Source organism: Stegodyphus dumicola, chromosome 2, assembly GCF_044657685.1.
Source record: "Stegodyphus dumicola isolate Sdum_Otavi_A_Nest chromosome 2, ASM4465768v1".
In the NCBI taxonomy this organism is placed as follows: Eukaryota; Metazoa; Arthropoda; class Arachnida; order Araneae; family Eresidae; genus Stegodyphus; species Stegodyphus dumicola.
In genome coordinates this window covers 232,539,174-232,547,214 of record NC_140769.1, presented here as the reverse complement: position 1 = coordinate 232,547,214, position 8,041 = coordinate 232,539,174, and positions in this window count along the sequence as shown.

Sequence of the window (8,041 nt, the reverse complement as noted above, 5' to 3'; positions counted from 1 at the left end):
GAACACTTTGGCTCATAAGGCTTCAGCCAGTGGTGCTTAAGTCGAGCACGGCTCTCATCGACATATAAGGGGACGGGTGGGTGCGGAGTTGACCCGCCCACCGTGCTGATTTTTCCGCGTTTTGCGCCTCTGAGATCACCTGCGTGCGCCGTCTCGAGTTTCGAATAGGGAAAGAGTAGGGTTGACGAGAGAGGAGGGGAAAGGATTCACTCGGATTTGGACGAAAAATGGACATTTGTTCGGTTTTTTTTTTTTTTATATACAGCAATTACGGAATCTAGATCAACACAAGTATTGGTTTTGATTTCTGTTTTGTTTGTGAGTTTCGGATTTATTTCCGGTTTGTGAAAGAAATAATGATCTGAAGTTGATGTTGTGGAATATTTCTTTGTTAAGTTAGTAGTTTTTTTGCATGGCTATTTCTGATGCCGAAGACTGCACTTGTCGGCGTTAAATATAGTTCAAGAGCTATTATAAAACTACAAGGACTTGATTGTAGGTGGCTGCTTGCTCTTTTATTACCAGCAGAGCTGTCATGGATAATAATCAAGCGAATTTTAAAAGTTGAACTGGTTTCTCATGTCAGTCTTAAGTAGGAAATGAGTAATCTAATCAACTCAGCATACTAGCAATAACCAAAGACTAAAAGATTTAAAACAAGTTGATTCAAAACTTTGGCATACATACCCAGAGTTATATTTTTTAATGTATCTATATAAGTTATGGAAGATTATTATGCAGCATGCCGTGAATATTACATAAAGTTAAACAAATTTAGAACTAAAATAATTTATAAATAATTTTTACATAAAACATTACACCAGCGAAAAAGAAGAAGAAAAATTTATTTATAACTGTATATTAGACAAAAATATACGTCAAAAAGATATCTGATGCTGAATCTTTATTGCATCACTTATGTTTGGATTTTATTGAATACGAAGTAGAATTAAGTTACTTATTTGATTGGTTAAATCATTTGATTAATTAAATCACTACAGATTACATGAGCTATTTTTTAAGATTGATAGTTTGGAAACTTTTTCCTCTTTCTCTACAGTACTTCAGTTCTCTACAGCACTAGAGTACTCTTTCTCTACAGTAGTAAATTTACATTTACTGTACTTAAATGCAGTAAATTTATATTTCTGCGAAATAAGGTGATTACTCTAGAAAGAAACAAAAAGTACTAATACTGCTGCAACTATTCATTTATTCCTATTCCAGTTCAATCACTAACGAATTAATTTATCAAAAATATATAAGTCTCATTACATACGATTTTAATGATCTTCTGTTTAATAGCCCACACTGTTCCATTTACTCTGAGACTTTTTAGAACATCATTTTTAACGCAGCTCTTGTCTGTATCTGTAGAAAGATGCAACGATCTTCCTATAAATACAGAGAGTGTCGTAATATAGACTTTAACTCGCTTATAGTTTGGTATACTATCGTTCACTGTTCGTTTATAGTAAACTAAAACTGAAATATTTCGAGGGAGAAGCATCTTTTAAGAGTAAACAAACAGGATATTTTTTTTGTGTGTGTCAGTTACCTTTCTCATTCAGATTTCGTATCGCTACTTGTTTTCTATTTTTACTTGCTGTTGATGAAAGAAGGCCATCAAGACTCCGAAATAACTATTTAGCTTTAAATTTGTGCATTTCCTACATTTCAACTTTGTTTTCCTTTAAATATGTTTCACGTGTATAAAACTCTAAATCTGTTGCAACAAACGTTTTAGGCCTTTGCAGAGATCACATACGAAGCTATTGAAAGGATAAGATGCTTTCAGAAGTGATAGGATAAAGTTAAACTATTTAAATTTTGTCGCCATAAAGATACCAGTACTAAATTTTAGCACAATATTTTGTCATTACACTGCTCTTAAGCCAGTTTTAATAATAATAAAAACTAATAACATATATTTTTATTTTTCTCTATTAAAGAAGAAATTCAAGTACATTAATTATGTTATCATTCTTTCTATTTGTCAGAAGATTTCAAACCGCGATATCATTTACTTAGGATAAACAAGTAATATTATGACTTTTTTTATTCTAAATGTAAAATTAAATATTTTAACTAAGATTAAAATTAACAAAAAATAATAGTCTTACCCACGAAGCTAATCACAGAGCAATGTCATTTTATCCACTTCAGAAGCATGAAAAAATCAATTTAAATGAATCGATGCAAAGTATAATCTCGAATCCTGTAAATATGCAGTTACTGTACAAATTATCATAAGTGGTGGTTTTGAACTTGTTCACATACTTTGAAGATAAGTCCGTTCACCTCTAACATGATTTCGTTCAAAATAGTTGTCCTGTGCATCTGCTTTCAAAATGGTATACAAGGAAAAACTCCGCCCGCCAAATGCGGTGAAATCATCAAACGTATCTTTGAATATACAAAAGTACTAAACGTTTAAATCGTTTTAATTATAAATAATATGATGAGATTTAAATATAAGCCTTTTGATTCTTGCTTGTGGGGATAATGGAAATGTATTTTAAATTATTGTAAGTTATAAGAAATTATTGCATTCTATTATGCACGCGCTGGTTGTGTAAGAGTTTAGTATATCTACTTAATAAGTAGAATATCTATGAGTAGTGCGAGGGCACATAATTTTTAACGTTTCCCATTTTGAAAGCTCAATGAATCTCTACAAAGTTGTTTAAGAAAGTTTTAATCAGGTTTTGGAACTTCATTAAAGAACACTTCTAATTGATAAATATTTCCCATTGTTTTAATACAAAGGAATTTGATGACGGTGTTACAAAATTTATATTGTTGTTGGTGTTAATCTGAAAATTTCGGTACGTCTGGTGATATTTGGAAACAGAACGTCGGCGAATTGCATTGACGTCTTTCTTCGTCAGTTTTCTGGAGAAAACTTTTTCAAAAAGAAGGTGGAGATCAAAACAGCAAGTATATGCCGTATTTACACCCGAAAAGAAATAATAATAATAATACAAATAATAAGAGCAACATCTTAATTATAGTTTGTATTGTTTAAATTTAGAGTCAGCTTTGTTTAATCGGCCTTTAATCAAAAATATGACAAATAGCCCTTGAAAGCCGTTATGTGAGTATAAGATTTTTATTATTACTATATCTCGAATAAATACGTAAATTCTTTACGTAATTTTCAATTTATGCTCAGTGAGACCTCGGTTCGCAAATTTAATTCGTCTCTGAAGGTCTTTCATCAGCTAAAATGTTCATGGTTTTAAAAATTGACTTCGGATACTTCAAAAACTAAGGCTGAATTTTTAAAGTCACAGTGAGAAAAGCTAATTTCTTGTGTTTTTAAAACTCGTCTAGAATCTTGTTCCACTCTTTATATCTCGATAACTACTCTACAAAGAAATAACTGTACTTGATTTATATGTAACTATGAACTCTTCAGTTGTAACGAATGAAATCTCATTATGTTTGCCAGTTAATTTCCATGTTGTTTTTGCTGGCGTGTTGTTATCTTGATATTTTGTTTTGGTTTTGTGTTCGAAAGCTGAATTATTGATCTACAGCTATCAGGTAAGAATTACAAGTAATATTTCCGAGTAATCTGAACGCGGAAAATGCACAGTTACAGGTAACTAGAAGAATTTTTTGAACTTTTCTTCTCATCGTAAATTCCTAACACATCATTAAACAAGCTTTAAAAATTTCAAGTCCTTTACGCATTCTAATTATCAACTGCAATCGCAGAAACTGATAAAGGATATATTTCTCAAATTGAGGGATTTCTGATATTCAACCAGTCTTCTGATTCTGAGTATTGATTGCTCACTTTCTTTCGAAATTTAATTTTTAACCTAGTTTTTAAATTTCGCGACCTCTAATTGCCTTAGAAATTAAATCGGGAACTAATCAAGCTTGTGTAAGCAGCTGACAGTCATATTACAGATGATGCATTAATCGCACAGCATTACGATATTACAAAATTCACCGCTTTTTTAGAACGTGTAATCGAACATGTAATCGGAACGTTGTAATCGAACAAAACCTATTTCATAAATATCATGCCATTTCATGCGCAGTTCTAAAATTCTGTCTAAAGCCTGTTCTTCTTTCCTTAGAAAAGTAATGGTTTTTTTCTTAGCGATATCTATACATTCAATAAAATTCCAAGGTTTCCAAAATGATAATGAACTACCATCATGACCCAAAATCTCATCTTATCCATTTACCTTGAACTACTAATTTAAATTTCTCTTTCAGTTATGATGAAAAACGGTGATTCAAAGCCTTGCCGAATCGGAAATGTTACCTTTCATTTCCAGATTTTACCTTTCATTTACACTTGTTGTGATGCTAGATATTTATCAATATGCGAACATTTTTTCTCCTAGTTACTTTTTTTGTCTAGGTATAATGTGATGATAATACTAACACCTCAATGATGATATCTTTTTGACTAATTAAATATTTCGTTTGTTATTTCATAAAGTAAACGATTAAAACAGTTTTGAGCCCTTAATTACTCAAAACGCAGCTGTATATTTATTTCACTGGATCAATTTCGTACGAGGCTTGGAACGAATATTTTCTATTTTTTCAGAAAACGAAGTGTTCTTAATGAAAGCAATTAAATAACTCTTCGTGATGTTTAACGAATTATTGCATCTTATCTAATGTCTACTACACTCTCAGTAAAATTCAAATAATCCTCCGTAACATTCGACAACGTATAGATCGTTTAAGACTATCATGCTTAGCTACTGATTAATAATAGCCTTCAATAGAATAACCTTAGGATATATAAAAAAACGTGAACGAAAAACTATTACAACTATTCTAACAATAGTTGTAAGTATCAGTAATTGCAGTAAAACTGCTACTGCTACTACAATTATTCTACCAGTGCTAACTGAATGTATACTAATAAACTTTATTCTTTTAGTCAACTTTATTCTTTTAAACATTTAAAATTAGTCAAATGACTTGCTGGTATTACATGCGTTATTTTAGAAAGTATTAGGTATAATACTTTAGCGCTAATGCTTATGTTACTAAATGCACCAAACCGTTAGATTTAGAACATCCAAATTTAGTGTGATCGTTCTTTGGATCGAACGGAGATCAGCTGTGCTCTATTGGAAGTGATCCAACCATTGTAATGGGGGCTTTTCCAAATATTCCAAAACTTCAGAGTATTAACATCACGCATAGTTCAGTGTTGCAAGTAAGATGACAGCTATGAAAAAAGAATCCATTGAAAAAGAAATTGTGCATTTATTTACGTTAACTTTATTTTGCTTATATGAGTGGCAACATGAGTGGCTCTAGTAAAAGGTTAAAAGAATAAGTTGCGCAATAATTTACGCATATATTTTTCAAAAAGTGGTTGAAGCGATACTTAGTAATTTTAGATTTCTTTCTTAAACGTTAATTTGTGTAGAACTACTTTCTCTTAGAATTACAGAAGACATTGTCTGATAAACAAAAATGGATTTTTTTTCTATTTGTATAAAAGTGGCAGCTATTTCCAAATTTAATCCATTCAAGTCTGCTTAGATTGAGCGCATCTAACTCTGCCATCAAGTGGTTTACCAGAAAACTGTTACAATGCCTGCATCATGTAATTTAAAAAAAAAAAAAAAAAAAAAAAAAAAAAAAAAAAAACTTATTAGAAATATCGCAAACAAATACAATCAGGAATTTAATATCTAATCTATACATCTTAAACTGTGACTGCTACTACAATTATTCTATTCTAAACATCTAAAATGCAAGTAAAAAGAATATACTTTTACTCTGCCACTTATTATTTATCTAAACGTAATACGCTTTTACCGTTTGTTGTGTGTACATTTAATGGAAAGCATTTATTCAAATCATAACATCTGTTATTTCACTTTTCATCAAAACCGTTTTCTCATATCTATCATTAACAACTGAGCGTTATATATTAGTATTTCATTCAAATAATTCAAAAAGAATAAAACTTTTACTGCAGAGTAAGCCAATTTTCTCAAGTAATAGTATTTTATAAAACATTTTTTACAGACTTTATAAGTATAATTTTTTATTAACGTTCAATTTTTCTTTCCCTTCTTAGTCTGTGAGTCAATTCAAGAATACACCGAAGAGAAGAACGTAATAAATGAATGAGGCTAGCGATTTCGACAAAAATTTCCTCGGAACGCTTTTAAATTTAGCGTATCACTTTGAACTAATACCACAGTCTTGATTTTCAAAGTGTCTATGAAACATAAATGTCACAATTTGCGTCAATGTATACTTGATGATTTAGTTGTCATCTAAAAATAGATATGATTTTTGCGTAGCATTTAATGAAGCTCAGTTGAGTCATTTCATTGTCAACCTGTTAAAAACAGATGGGAGGGCGTTTATGCGTGCTGTGAACTCGTATGGTTTATTTACCTGTTATAAGTATGTTTATTATAAAAAAGGAAAAATCCGTGGAAGTCATTCGTCCGCAACTTTCGTCTTTAAAGGAACCATTTTTAAATTTTAAGGTTAATTATAAATGTATAAAATATAATCCGCTGCAGGCTACTACACTTTGAATAGTGATCTTTAAGTTGATGAAACTTTATTTACGAGTATTTTTATGTAAAATTTAGGTGGGAAAAGTTTTTTCACTTAATGCGTTTTGTACCTATATACATCAGAAAAGGTTTTGAGCCCCTGATGCTTCCAGAATAATACGATGTTTAATATAAAGGTTACTAACAATGAATGCAAAGAGTAACAAATAATAACAGTCTAAAAAAGATTTATTTGAAACTTCTCAAACTGAAAGAAGAAAGATTCAGAATCATCAGTAAGAATCGTATGTGAACGACGAAGTTCTTTCCATTCAACACTGTTTAAATTGCCGCTACTTAGTGAAACAGTCTCGAAGCCTTTCTGACATCCTCTTCAATAGGTCATTTAGGTGATGTTTATGCAATGATTCCAACTTTTGGAAAACTAATTTACACACTCGTGGCAAATAGTGTTAAAGAATTTGAGAATATCCTGTGCACGTACTATAGAATCCATATACCACGAGTGTGGTGGTCATTCCAATCAAACTATGCTGCCCTAAAATTTATTTCAAAATTCACTGCAGAGGGTGTTCACAAATTTTTGTAACGATTTTGCGAAGATTTGTGTATAAACAAATCTTAGAATTTTATTTTTTAATGTATTCAATCTGATAGCCATTTTGTTGAGCTATCATATTGCATATTGATTTACGAAATAACAGGGTTTGAATCTCGGAAAAGGCATGGATGTTTGTAAAGATGTAGTGTCTTTACGGCATGGAAGCTCTTTAAATACATGGCGAGCCAAAAGTCCTCTCGAGTGATTTATGGTAAGAGAAAAAGAGTGGGAGACCATCGAATCCGTCCCTTCGCATGCTCTCCATCAAACCTAGAGTAGTATTGGTGGCATAGGTGCTCAAAACTCTTGCCAACGAAAGGAGCAATCTTGCTCTCCTTGCCACGATGAATTTCGTGGGCTTGTTCTGACATTACTGTCAAGCAAGTGAGATAAGTCACAACAGCAACAACACCTTCCTCATCATGTAGTTATTAGTGAAGAAAATCCACCGCTAAAGTAACGGATTCTTTGTGATGGATCTTCTAAAGACAAAAGCGAAGTATTCCCTACTCACTACTTAGATCTGGGAAATAAACTTCTATCAGATTTGCTTCAGATAATATTAAATTTCCACGGATTTAAAGCTGTATTTGTAGGAGATATTGAGAAAGCGTTTTTGCAGATGGAAGTTAGCGCAGAAGACCAAGCTTACATGATGGCCATGCTTACAGTCCATGAAGGTGCAGAATTTGTCTCACTTCCCGTGCAGACAGTTGTTTTCCTGAGCACGAGCAAATGTGCTGACTCAATATGACGTTGATGTACAATACCGAAAGAAGACAAAATGTCCTCTCTTTCAATTAAAACCCATGGTTAAGTTACTTTTGTATTCGAGTTTTACTTTTGATGTATACTCTTGGTTGAGTATTTTCCATACTATGCAAGTGGCTACTATTCTATTAAGGACCTG